The sequence below is a fragment of the Podarcis liolepis genome (assembly GCF_965112155.1).
Source record: "Podarcis liolepis genome assembly, chromosome: 14".
NCBI lineage: Eukaryota > Metazoa > Chordata > Lepidosauria > Squamata > Lacertidae > Podarcis > Podarcis liolepis.
Window position 1 is genome coordinate 16,999,248 of NC_139569.1, and position 14,402 is coordinate 17,013,649.

Consider the following 14,402-nt stretch of genomic DNA (forward strand, 5'->3'; position numbering starts at 1 on the left):
CTGGTGCATTGTCAGCCATCTGTCATTACCCTGGCTTTAGATATGGGTTAGCAGCATCAATAGTTCCCACAATTATAGCACATACTGTATATGGTTAACTTGCATGCTGTATATTAAGACTGGTAAATTGTACTATGTAAGGGATTATCTGGAAATATTTCAGCCCTGACCAACTGTCCAGGGCTAACTCTTTAATATAAGATTTAAAAACAGATAAAAAATACAGATTCATGCAACCTGTGACTGGGTTACAAACCTAGATTTAAAAATAATAATAAATCTATGCAGAACTAGTACACAAAATAAATCCCACTTAAAAATATGCTTGAACTTCCATAAATAAATTCATTCAATAAAGTTATTATCTCTGTTTCCACCCCAAAAGAAAAAAAGAAAAAACAACCCCAATGCACACATGATTGCTTCAACCACTACAATGTGGGGGCCAAGTAATGGGAATATATATATATATATATATATATATATATATATATATATATATGCTGAGCATGGCCCACAATGCAGTGAACAGGGAAATGGATTATGCAAAATCCCAGCATGCTCACTTGAGCTTCCATGCGTCAGTCTGGATATCAATGCATAAATGACCTCAAAGCATTGTTAAAGGAATGGGGGGGGGGGAGACACCTTCCTATTCTAAAAGAGTGTCACTAGTCAGTTTGATGGAATTTTTGTACTGCAACTGACACTGTAATATGCAGATAGAATTAAGACTTTGTTGACCAAGTTACAATAAAAGATAACTTTCCTATTTAGAGCTAATTGTGAATTATTTTGAATAAGGTGGTTTCTCAGTGCATGGACAAGTTTTTCTTACATGTTCTAATAATATTTTAAGGAATAAGGTCCTTTTTATAAAGGTGCCTCCCTCCAGTTTTCAATTTATCTTTTCAAAACTAGAAAATTCACTGAAATAACACAAACAGGATAATTTGCTAAAGCATCTTGCACATTGGCAAATGGAGTTATCCCTATGTTAGTGGGAAAGCTGGCATTTAGCAGAAACTCTGTGACTGTCTGCTTATTGTAAGAAGAGTGTCAATATTTCAGCAAGTCTTAAGCTTTCCCCACACAATGCAATTAGTTTCTGTATGAAAAACATACTTTAAGCAAGAACATTAAAACACACTTTCAATAAAATAAAATGACAAACTTAATATTTTTCCTGTGAAAAAGTAAAAGAGGAGTCAATTACGGTACTTACATGGATGATGCTAAACTCTCAGAGCATGCAAAATCTTTGAGGCAAAAAAGTGTGGAGCACAGAAATAATCGAACCCAAAGAACTTCAAATGGAGGTAGATTCATCACAATCCAAGAAAACACCAAGATGGTGTAATTTCCAAAAATGATCACCCATTCAAAAGGGCTTCCCCAGAACCTTTAACAATACAAGGAAACAACAATCTTGTCTCTTCACTCACAGAAATCTGCTCTCATGAAAAAGGGCATTTGTAGATGAGCCAATCAAGTGTTCACTCAAGTTTGTGAGCCCTGAGACCGCCAGCTTATTCAGATAAACTTTATTTAACTCTTTAGTTTCTGTGCAAAGAAACTAAGGACTCATAGGAAGACTATAAAACACAGCAAAAAGCTGAAACACTAATAGAAGATTTCCTTAAGAGCTCTATATTCTGCATCATTAATGCTCATCTTCCCAAATTTAATACATTTTTGTAACCAAATTTGTAACCAAAGCTAACAGAAGTGTGCAAGCTCAACATGTTTTTATGCTTTAGATTATGAGCTGCTCAAAACAGGACAAAAGCTTTCATAGACTACACTCCATCAGATGCATGAAGTTTTGTCCTCTTGTTGTTAGTGAGTAGTTGTTTTAAGTTGGCCCTCTCAAAGCTCTGTACTGGCTTACAGACAAGACAGCCTCCCAATCTAAAACAACTACTCACCATTCAGAACAGGATACACAACAAGCATATGGTCAGAGCGACCAGAGCCAGATTTCAACTCTGTCTGCATATCTATTTTCAGCAATATCAAAAGCAACACGATGGCCAGATTGATGCGTAATTTCTTCAACCAATCTTTTTTCGAATTGATATAATATACATGAATATACAATTATGAGTACTGTTCCAGAGTATTTTTCATTCTCATGTATACTATATATCAATTTGAAAAAAAGATTGGTTAGTGAAGAAAATACACATCTTTCTACTTACGAGTGTTTGTTGAACTAATTGGCTGATGAAGAACTGAACAAAACAGTAGTTGCTACCTGGAAACACTGTGCAGAGTTCAGAGTTGGACATCAGAATTGGACATTTGCTAATCATACAAAGCTTTACAAGCTTGCTCTCCGCTGGGCAAAGTCTGGCACCGTGACTTATTCAAGGACTTTCAGAGACTTCAGTTTGATAGTTTTGATGTTTTGCCTTATTCCATAAAGTTTTCTATACTGTAATTGTTTCTGGCCATCGTGTTGCTTTCGATATTGCTGAGTCACATTTTGCTACACTGGTGTTTGTTTGTTTGTTTACTGTATATCTATGTTGGCAGCACTATTACAGGACCTAATAACATTAATAACATTATCCACAACAGCAGAATTGATCCATCTGCTTATCTTCCAATATTATGTATATATGCCATCGTCTACCAACGATATTCTGTGTTCTGCACTGAAGAAAAACAAAAAACATTTCTTACCGGGCAATCCTAAAAATGCCTACACAAAAGTAAGTCTTATTAAGTAAAATGGTACTTACACCTGTGTAACCGTGTATAGGATTGCAGCCTCAAGCCCTAATTATTGCATTGCAAACAGAACAGAAGTGAATTCATGATTTTTTAAATCATTCCTCCTGTGTTAACTGTTTTGCTTTTCTTTCAACTGTAGCAAGTTTTCCATGTCTTAGAAAGTAAGATGTTAAATAAGAACTTTCAGTAGAGTGTGCTGCTTTGAACATTGCCACCCAGCTTCAAAATGTGCTATACAACAGCCTAACTGCCATGGAGTAGAGCAGGGGTGTCCCACTCCCAAGAAACTAATCTACCCCAGATAAAAAAACTAGCAGTGATCTACCCATGGGTGGGGGGGAAACCAAGTTGTTGACCTTTTTCCTTTTTTAAGGGGGGCAAGTCAAAGCTGTTGAGGGTTTTTTTTCGGAGAGTGCCAAAGTTATTGACCATTTTTTAGGGAAACAGCAAATACTTCTGCCGATTTGGGGGGGGGGAGCGTGGCATTAATCGATAAACAAGAAGTAATCCCGCCAGCGGTAACTCACTCTTCCGTTCTTGAAATAGGGTGTGAATACACAAAAGAGCGAGGGGGGTGGGGCCGGATGTTCCTTTCCCCCCGCAGAGGAAAATGAGCCCGCGATCGACTAATATCAACCGGGGGTCTACCTGTCAATCGTGGTTGACCATTTAGACATCCCTGGAGTAGAGCAATAGCCTCCCATCACTACCTTCTGAAATAGGTCACTGAGGAAGGCCCAGGACCACTGGATTCCATCGTTAATGATCCCAACAGCTGCTTCAGAAGAATACCATGGCCAACAATAACAAAAGAAACTGAAAGATCACGAAAAATAACAGGGTCACACTCCATCAGTCCTTCTACAACTCCCATCATAGATTACTCATCAAGACAATCAAGATTGTTTCAGTGTTGAACCCAGGCCTGAAACTAGATAGCAGTGAATTCAAATTATTGATGTCAAGCTACCTGCTGAAGCACTTTGTCTAGGAAAAAGATGTTTGCAATCGCACAGGTAGTTATTGCAATCCCCAAGAGTGCAAGGATGGTTTCTTTAGAACAACTGTAATCTAATTACAATCAAGGGAGCTGTTGGCGCTGTGGTCTAAATCACTGAGCCTCTTGGGCTTGCTGATCGGAAGTACAGTTATTGCTGCTGTCCCCCTCCTTTGTCAGACAATCTCATGCTTTCCATGGGAGGTCGTCAATGACCTGCTGGTGCTGACTGTGGAAATCACACAATATTGATTCCCCTGGGCACACACACTTATGTAGTTGCTATCTAATAATAAAAGGGTGCATTCCCCAGCACTAGGAAAAGTATACAAGGTGGCTACTCACTCTAGCACACAATACACATATACACACACACACACACACACACACCACATGCACACAAGCACCTCCCTCACACACATGCACTCATATACTTCATCTATGCACAATCACACATGCCTTGTTCCCCCCTCTCTCTGCCCAAATGTATCTCACACACAGAATATAATTGAGCACCCCACCACTCACACATTCAGAAAAGCCCCTCCAAGGATGACCAAAGTGCCTGCCATTTCAATAAAAAAGTGACTTAAAATAACAAGAACCACCAACCCAGTGAGTACTGTGTTGTCTATCCCTGCATTCAAATAAATGTGAACCAATAGCATTTGTATACCACTTGGGTAAGATGAGGAGAAGGAAGAAAGGGAACAGCTAGGTGCTTTTAATAAACATGTGGACGTGCTCTTTAAAAAAATGGCTCAACAGCCAGAGAAAATGTACTTATGTCTACTAAGGATGTAGGAGGATATCCTGTTCTTGTATTAGTGTGATCACTAGAACACTACAAACCAGGAGTATCAAGAGTTCAAAAGTTGTAGCATTTTGTTTTGTAAAGAAAGCAATCATTGCTGTAACAACTAATTGCTTCAAAGTTTTTATACACTTATTACAGCTTTGAACTATGTAGCAAGAGAAGCAAACATGTGGATTTAATTGCTGAACAACTGTCTCCCGCAGTTTGAAGAAATTCATGCAATTATAAAACTAATTTGTTAAAAGAATCGAGTAGGATTTCATACAGACCAGTGTTTCACAATGGTATGTTGGCATGGTACCGTAAACATGGTAAACAGGAAGGTGACATAGAAGCCTTCCCAAAAATGTCTGATCTAATGAGAGTATCTTCAGATGAACAACTACAACTGACCCTTTGAAGTATGTTTTGAAGCACTGAACCAAACGAAGAAAGCTGTAATCAAACATACATTTCAATGTTTTTATACAAGTCAATAAGAAGTATTTCAGTTGATTTCAGTAGCTGCCAGATAAGATCCCAGATTATGGACACCATATCAAAATCATTAAAATTGTGACTAGATTTGCTTCTGGAAGACTAAACATGACACTAATGGACCAAGTAAACATGGAGGGATATTTAATGAAGTTGTACTTTTAAATTAACGGACCTAAATTACCTATGTCCATTAATTTCAATGGGGCTGCTCTGAGTAAAATTTATCACTCATGGTTTTTTGTTTTTTTTTAAAAAAGCAAGCTTAAACATGAAAGGCATGTTAGATAAATTTATTTCATGTTAAAGAGAATATATTTGCCTGGCATGAAACAATCCCATTTGGACTGTAATGATGGTGATAAGCAAACACAATGACCTGGTTCACAAAGCATATTGCCTTATTTATTGATTAAAATATTTATATTTTATTCATTGGAAATATCAGGGCAGTTTACAATAATTATATGCAAAATCATACAATATAAAAATTAAGGTGCTAAAATAAAAATAGCTAACTGTTATGCAAATATGCATTCTTAATTTCCTGCATAAACTGGACAAGTAGAAAAGTTTTTAGCAGGCAATTAAAGGCTGAAACAGAAGAGCCTGATGAATTCCACAGGACTGGGCCAATGACACTAAAGGCTTGTTTTCTTTTTGTTGTTAAATGAGCCTGACAAACATAGGGAATGACCAACGACGCTCCTGTAGATGATCTCAGTGATCGAGCTGGAATATAAGGGTTAGGGTAATCCCCAGAGTACCCTGGACCTACGTTGCACAGGGTTTTGTAAATCAATACAACCTTGAACCTGGCTCAGTAGCAGACATGCAGCCAGTGCAGATGTCATAACAATGGTGTGTCACAGTCACAGTCTGTGGCTAGGGAAGTAGCCTGGTCATTGCTTTCTGCACAACCTGGAGCTTCCAAACCAGAACCAAGGACAATCCCACATACTGCAGTCATTTGGTCTTAAGACAAACTATGGATTAAAGCATGCTGAGCATGCTGCTCAAAGGCCCTTCACTACTTCTTCCCAACATCTGCTGCACCATCAACAAAATAAGCCACATAAATAATCTCTTTAACATCACATTTCCCACAGATTTACAAATAGTTTGCATTCACACCATCCAATTCTAGCCTCAAGAAACATCAGGGCTAGGGGCAACAACCACTAAAAATCTTAAGAAAGGCTCTATAGGAAATGATGCATCCTCTGTTATCTCAACTATGCCAGTCTGCCTAGAACTTTGGGAGCATGGCTAGCCTCAATTTCAAGTATCAGTTACATGAGAAATGAAAACAGAAACATATGTGGACAATTTTATTGCCTCATTAAACATGACGTAAATGCACAAACAAGTATTTAATACTGCTTGGACCTTATCTTATGGGATCCATTCTCCCTCTCCTCATAATGTCAAGCTGAACAAGCCTTTTGGTTGTTGTTTTTCAAACTGACAGAAAACCAAAAACACAGATTAAGGAATGGGTAGCTCAGTTAAAAGAAGTGGTTCAGCACCCCTCCATGAGACTGATCATTTCATTTTTTCTTGAGAATGCTATAAAACAAGGCTAGATAACCTTTTCTTTGGCCCAAGGGCTGCATTTACTGTTGGCCAAACCTCCAAAAGATTGGTGTGGTCACATCCACTCTTTCACACACAAACAGACCACAAACACACACCAATCACACACATGTTTTATAATGTTATGAGTTGGGAGGGGAAGAAGGCTGAGGCCCTTCTAACCCCTGGATCCAGCTAGTGTTAAAGTACAAGCCAGGTTAACTTCCTGGTGAGGTGATCACCATTAAGGTGATCACCACAAATTAAGTGGATCAGTGTGAGATGGCAAATAGGTGGGGCACCCTCCCTCAACTCATGGATAGTTAGAATGACAAAGCAAAAGTTGAGAGAGAGCGAAGTGGTGTTAGGTAGAAGAAAAGCAGCAAGCTGAGGAGAGAGGGGGAGCAATGCTTGATTTCTGTTTTGAATCTAAGGCTGTGGCTATGGGAGAAGCAAGGCCCCCTTGGGGTGTTGATACTGTGAACCCCTCCTTCATAGGCTCAGGTTGTATATATGTGTAAATAAACAATATATCAAAAAAATACCACAGTCTCCGCTATGCATCATTCTGAATGAAAAATGAAAGCCTTGCTTATTGCCTGGAGCCTCTGGAATCTCACATCACTCAGAGATTGGGGTGGTGTGCAACAATAATATAAAAGGTTAAAAGCAAAATCCTTATAAATGTCAGCTTGAAGTAAAGCAAATTGGATATAGGATTGCTATCATCATCATCATCATCATCATCATTATATCCTGCCCTTTTCCCTGACAGGAACTCTACAGCTAAAATAGAAACAGCTAAACACATAGGGTGGGGAAGCAATACCGGTAATTAAAAAACAATAAAACATTAATAGAATATATGATCTATTAAAACACAGAACTAAAGTACACATCATGTTAAAATGTACAATCACAGTTTTAACAAATCAGTTTTCTTTTTTAAATAGCAGCTGCTTGTGCCCCCAAAACTTCAGTCCCAATTAAAAATATCAATGTCAAACCCTCCAAGTTGCAATTTGCCCTGGGAAAAAGGGATATTTGGTTTTCACTGGGGGACTCAATTAAACCCTCTCCCTAATGCTCTGTTGTTCGAATCCTGATTGGGCCCTCCCCATGGCTGCTTTAAAATCAAAGAACAGATGCCTTAAATGTGAACATTCAGTAAAGTGAAGAGTTGGGCTCCCAGTAAGCAATCCCTTAGATGTGTTTGTGGCAATTTTTCCTCATAAGAATATATTTCACATATATAGCTTTTTTATCAGCTACCAATCTGAGCCTTGAAATGCATGAATGTGAAACAGGAAGTGGGAAGGTGGACACTCTTTCCCAGTTCCTCTTTCAGCTGTATGCGGTGTTGGCATAATAGTGTTGCTGTGTTTAGTTTTCAATGAACTTTTTATAATCTCTTGCACTATGTGGCTCTGGTCAGACCTCACCTGGAGTACTGTGTCCAGTTCTGGGCACCACAATTCAAGAAGGACACTGACAAACTGGAACGTGTCCAGAGGAGGGCAACCAAAATGGTCAAAGGCCTGGAAACGATGCCTTATGAGGAACGGCTAAGGGAGCTGGGCATGTTTAGCCTGGAGAAGAGGAGGTTAAGGGGTGATATGATAGCCATGTTCAAATATATAAAAGGATGTCACATAGAGGAAGGAGAAAGGTTGTTTTCTGCTGCTCCAGAGAAGCGGACACGGAGCAATGGATCCAAACTACAAGAAAGAAGATTCCACCTAAACATTAGGAAGAACTTCCTGACAGTAAGAGCTGTTCGACAGTGGAATTTGCTGCCAAGGAGTGTCGTGGAGTCTCCTTCTTTGGAGGTCTTTAAGCAGAGGCTTGACAACCATATGTCAGGAATGCTCTGATGGTGTTTCCTGCTTGGCAGGGGGTTGGACTCGATGGCCCTTGTGGTCTCTTCCAACTCTATGATTCTATGATTCTATGATTCAAGTCTTAGATCAGCACATCAGCAGCTGAACAGACAGTGAAGCACCTGATGTGGTATGAGAAAAAGAGGAGAGATTTGAGACTGGGAGTGGGAGAGGAAAACAGACTGTGCAATGTGGAGAAGACATGGTGCTACAAGAGTTTGGCGAAATAAGGTACCAGAGAAACAGAAAGATGGAAACGCACACAATCTAGTAAAACGGATCCACTTGAAATTTTGTAAGTTTGTAATGGGCTACCTGTCCCAGGCAGACAGACACACCCTTCTATCAAGTCACATATCCCATCTGTCTCCACTGATTGAACCATAAAAATCGAAGATCTGGCCCTTTCTAGTACTGCCTTGGTGCAAAAACATGGATGTGAGGCACAGATCCTTAACGATTCTCATAATTGTTTACAAACTATGCCCTAAAATCATGAGTCAAATCATAAGTCACCTCTAAGTGCATAGATATAATTGATTTACATCCTATGTAAAAATGAACCATGATGAGGATCCGTGCCTTGAATCAGTGTTTTTGTCCCAGACACCATATCTATGATTTCTTACTTTGCAGTCTGCCAATGTAAGCTTTAATTTAATGGTTGCTTCTATAGGACCCTGTGTAAAAGGTAAAGGTAAAGGTACCCCTGCCCGTACGGGCCAGTCGTGTCCGACTCTAGGGTTGTGTGCCCATCTCACTTAAGAGGCCGGGGGCCAGCGCTGTCCGGAGACACTTCCGGGTCACGTGGCCAGCATGACGAAGCTGCTCTGGTGAGCCAGCACCAGTGCAACACACAGAAACGCCGTTTACCTTCCCACTATAAAGTGGTACCTATTTATCTACTTGCACTTAGGGGTGCTTTTGAACTGCTAGGTGGGCAGGAGCTGAGACCGAAAGACGGGAACTCACCCCGCCGTGGGGATTCGAACCGCCGACCATACAATCGGCAAGTCCTAGGCACTGAGGATTTACCTACAGTGCCACCTGCGTCCCTGTGTACCCTGTGTAACATCATGCAAATTCAAGAGGATTCATTTTAACATGGGCGTAGCCAGGAGGGGCAGAGGGGGCAGCTGCCCCACCTAAATCAAGTAAATAAATAGAAATCCTTAACTAACTGGCCAATTGCATCACAGATATCTCAGTTCTGCCCCCCAACATAAAGCCTGCCCCCCATAAAATAAATCTTGGCTACACCTATGCATTTTAACACAATTGAAGCTGTATTTTACCCCAAACCCTTGAAAAAGGAAACTGTATGTGTTCTCTCTCTCTCTTTATAACTTTTTGGGGGGAGGGGTGAAGAATGAAAAGCAAGAAATTTGAAATGTGCTCATGGAATGAAAAGGATTGGCAACGCTTACAGTAACCCACTCTTTGAAAATTATTCCACCAATATCTTTTCCTAATGACAGGTCATTTTTAGAACATCAATAGCATACAACACTGCTAAGGGTAATTTCGCTGAAACTAGAAAATTATCAACATTCATCTAGAGAGAACCACTACACTTAGAATTTTGCCCCCTAAAAGATATTTTTTTTAAAAAAACTAGTTTTAAAAAGTAGACATTACATTAATTACCAGCAAAATACTTCATTATCAACAAGAAATGTCTGGAAGTAAAACAACACCATGGACTCTTTTTGTACTCCTTCTTAAAAATAAGAATCAGTAAACAATATTTTTCATCATACTTAGTCACCAGACACATCTCCCATCTTAATTGCATCATTCTGTCACTGAGAAAGGGGGAAATGGCTTTAATAAATCTTACTGAAAAGGACAGGGATTTTGTTCAAAAGTTTACCAAATGGAATGAATCTGCAGAAATCACTTCAAGTAGCTTGTGAAAATGTCAGAAGAGACTCAACTTCAGAGGTCAGCTCTCTAGAGACCACTGAGTCTTGGCCTGTGGGCTTTTCACATGAAAATTGTTCCTTGCAGACACTGACTGATGCCCAGGGAATGTTAGGATTGTGGGAACTGGCAGTACTAGTAACAATGACAGACTGAACGGGAAACCAGTATATACAAAGTCTCTCTTCGCATTTCTTATAGCATAAGAGATGCCATCCCTTAGATAACATGTACATTCTCACCAAGGGTCAAAATTATTTCACACATCACATTATTCCCCCCCCCCAGCCCTACTCAAGTCTTTTTCAAAATATCAGGCACTGAGCTGTTAGGATAGGGTAGACAGAGTTGTGAAAAGGAATTCTTAAAATCCACTGAAGTTACAGGAGACAACCCTGGATCATGCTGTGTAACCAGTAAATCTGAATTAGTGTTGTATTTAGTTGATGCTTAAGTTAGAGAGAACCAAGGTTCTGTCAGGGCTACATTCAGAAACCCACAAGTCTGTGCACAGCTGTGCACTGACCACGTTAATCTGGTGTAGGTAGCATTTGAAACCAAACTCAAGAGTACAATTTCATTATTGTGGAATTGGGGAGCTGGAGGTGTCACTCCTTTCAACCTTAAGATGACATGTACTAGGAACACATAAGGGCTGAAAGAAATGAGCCAAAACTTTAAGGAATCGTATGACAGGCTTGCCCAACATGATATATGGAAGTCATTCAGGATCATATATATTTTGCCCATTTAGAGTCTCTGCCAGGATGAAATTGTGTCTTAACCTGTTAACTTGAGTTAAAAAAAAATGTTTTCAAAAAGGGAAAGCTGGATTTACAGGACTTTGAAGAAAATCTGTAGGCTATACAAAGTATCTCTAACATTGGATTTAAGTTGCCAGTCCTAAACTTAGGGAAAAGGACCTTCAAGAATCAAAATCCAAGATAGGTATCAAAAGCCTTTTGATGAACGTGTTTAAAGGTGTTACATTTTTGGAATGTTGATCTTATCTACTTGCTGTGTACAACAAACAGTTCAGAGGACAGATAATTTCCTGCAGTCTCCTAGTCCACATTTGATCCCAATCTGAGAAGACAGACGAACCCCTTATATGTGTTTTTATGACGGAATCAAAAAAGCTGTTCATGGTTGTACCCATGACCCACTGAACTCTATTAGACATGATGTACGATGTTATTTTTAAACTCCAGATGTACTGGTAAAACAGCAACAGAGTATTTTTTTTGTCTGACTGTACTCACGACTATTTAAAAGTGTGATGAATTCATTTTAAAAGAGAAACAAAACAAACAAAATGGGGGAGATTTCCCCCTGCAAAAAAAATCTCATAACTACCGTATTTTTCGCTCTATAACACGCACCTGACCATAACACGCACGTAGTTTTTAGAGGAGGAAAATCCGTAGGCATGCCACCCATAGGCATTTCCTCCATAACACGCACAGACATTTCCCCTTACTTTCTAGGAGGAAAAAAGTGAGTGTTATGGTGCAAAAAATACGGTAATTTCTCAGAAAATCTTATTCCCTCCACCCAATCCAAGAAACCTATTACAGCTTTAGCAGGTTAATTCCCTTTTCACCCTCTCCAGTTTTCTCCCCCTCCCCCTCAACTGGCACCTCACCATACCATATGCCCTGAGAACTTAAATGTCCTTATTCTCCTATGTTTAAAAAGCAAACCATCAAGATCTTCCTTCGAAGTTAATATCAAACCTGACTGTCCATTATCTTGCCCCTCAGAAAACATCCTCAAGTATCAAAACTGCAGTGAGAATGCCCATCACCTCAACGAGACAATAGCAATGGATTCCTGCCAGTTGTTACCATAGTACTGTTAAGACACAAGGAGAGTTCTTGTCAGAACAGATCCACAACGAAATAGGAAAATGAAGATAAAAGACCGAGTACTGAATGTACAAATCAACCTTTTTAAAAAAATGAAAAGCTAGAAACTACCAGTTTGACTCGCATATGATCAAATGAAATAAAGCACTGCACATAGTCACACTCGCCAACTTTCTGAAGGTGTCTTCTTTCAGAAAAAGTTTACTCTTAATATGAGCTGCAGAATCAAGTCACAACACGCAGAGGTTGAATAATTTGTTTCAGGCTGCAAAGGAAACTACAATAAATACCTGTCCAAATTCTAGGTTGAAAAGAGTGCTGGAAGTCCTGGAAGAAATCCAGTCTGTTCAGAATAAATCACCAATAAGATGCTATAAAATCTAAGCACTCATTTTCAAGTTGTGAATCAGCATTTCTTGTACAAACCCACTGTGCTACTTCCTTATGCTGAAGAGCCAAAGCCAAGAAAATTAGATACATGCACAGCATGATCCTACACTTGTTTTCTCAGAAGTAAGTCCCACTCTATTCAGCCAGACTTTCTTTTTAACAGAGCTTTTCAAAACTACAGCCTTATTTATGCTGCTCTTAGGTGCTGGTGCATCCAATGCTAAGTATTTATGCATAAGCATAGCAAGCCTTGTCTGAACAGACAAGGGTATCTGAAGATAACTGATCTGATTCAGAGAAGATGCTTCCATGTGCAGGGCAGGAATACAAATGTTGCCTGTCAGCACTGCATTACTGCCAATGGAATGTACATTTGGATCTGCTCTCATGCTCTAATCTCCTTCTCTTTTCCACATAAGGATCTTTTCATCACAAAACTTGACATTCTGAAATTCTACATATATAGAATTAAAATTAATAGACATAACTTAGGTCCATTGATTCCAATGGGTCTACTTTAAGTAGGAATAACACTGGATACAATTCTAACATTTTCTGATTAAATGAAGCACCAGTTTCTCATAAAATTGATACAGTTAGAGCACGGTGAAGTATCATTATGAGAAAGACTATGCTGGATTAGAGAGTGTTAACTTTTCTTCATGGTTCTGTTTATCCCTCTATAAAAAGGTGCAACTCGTCAAGGGATTGTTAAAGAATTTCCTTCATACCTTACAAAACGTAATTTTCAAGATGGCTCAACCAGCCATTAAAACCATCTCAAAATTAAAAAGAAGAAACAGTGATCAATGGTAAAACCTCACCTAACAATCACAAGTAAACATCCTCCAAAAAAACAAAAAAGCCCATAGCAACATTAAAGAGATTAATAATTAAAAGCATTAAAAAGTCCAGACAATAAAAATATCTCCTGCAAGAACCTAATCAAATCCTATAGGAGAGCATTCCTGAAGAAGATACTCAGGAATCCACCTCACTTTTTGACAGCAGAGGGTCTCTGACAACTATTGGTTGCATCCAACACTGTGCTCCTCTCACACAACACAACTTTGCCCTCTCTCCCCTTCTACCCATCAAAATCTAGAGGGAATCCTCTGGAGCAGATGTCAGGAGGGGCTTGCAGGAAAGGAAGAGGAAGTCCCATTGGATACAATTCAATCCTTCTAACTGAGCAAGTTTGTATGAATGGTTCCTTTGCTTTAAAAATTTGGGTCCCAAAAGGTATACAACTTTAGATGTTAAAGGTTGAGACCAGCACTTTAAATTAAACAGATCAGAGGCCAGTAAGGTGGTTTCAACACTGGTCAGCTATGTTCTGACTGATCAGTTCCAGTCAATAATCAGGCTGTTGTATTTCAAACCAACAGACATTTATGAGTAAGCTTTAGAGGAAGACCCACGTAAAATGCATTGCTGAAATCTGGATGTTACAAGGAAATGTGAAACAGTGGTGTTGGCAACTGTATTGTTATTCTTGTACACTGCTTCTGCTTCAGATGGTAGGATTTGCTATTGCTCTTTACTTGATACTTTCTAACCCCATTCCAAAAATTATCCTCAGTTGCCTCCATGTTAAGTTATTATAGAAATTTTAAAAGACAGTAGAATTGTTTACTGTTAGGAGTGCACAAATTATAGCCAGGTATCTCTTTAAGGTAAACCCAAATGCCTCAGCACACAGCTGCAAGTACGTAGGAAACAACTGTACAGGGAAC

The 14,402-nt window shown here is 39.2% G+C and overlaps 1 protein-coding gene across 1 annotated transcript in view; it reads right to left on the reverse strand.

Moving 5' to 3' along the window:
- MRTFB (myocardin related transcription factor B) overlaps positions 1–14,402 on the reverse strand; it is an 84,201-nt gene that overhangs the window by 47,140 nt on the left and 22,659 nt on the right.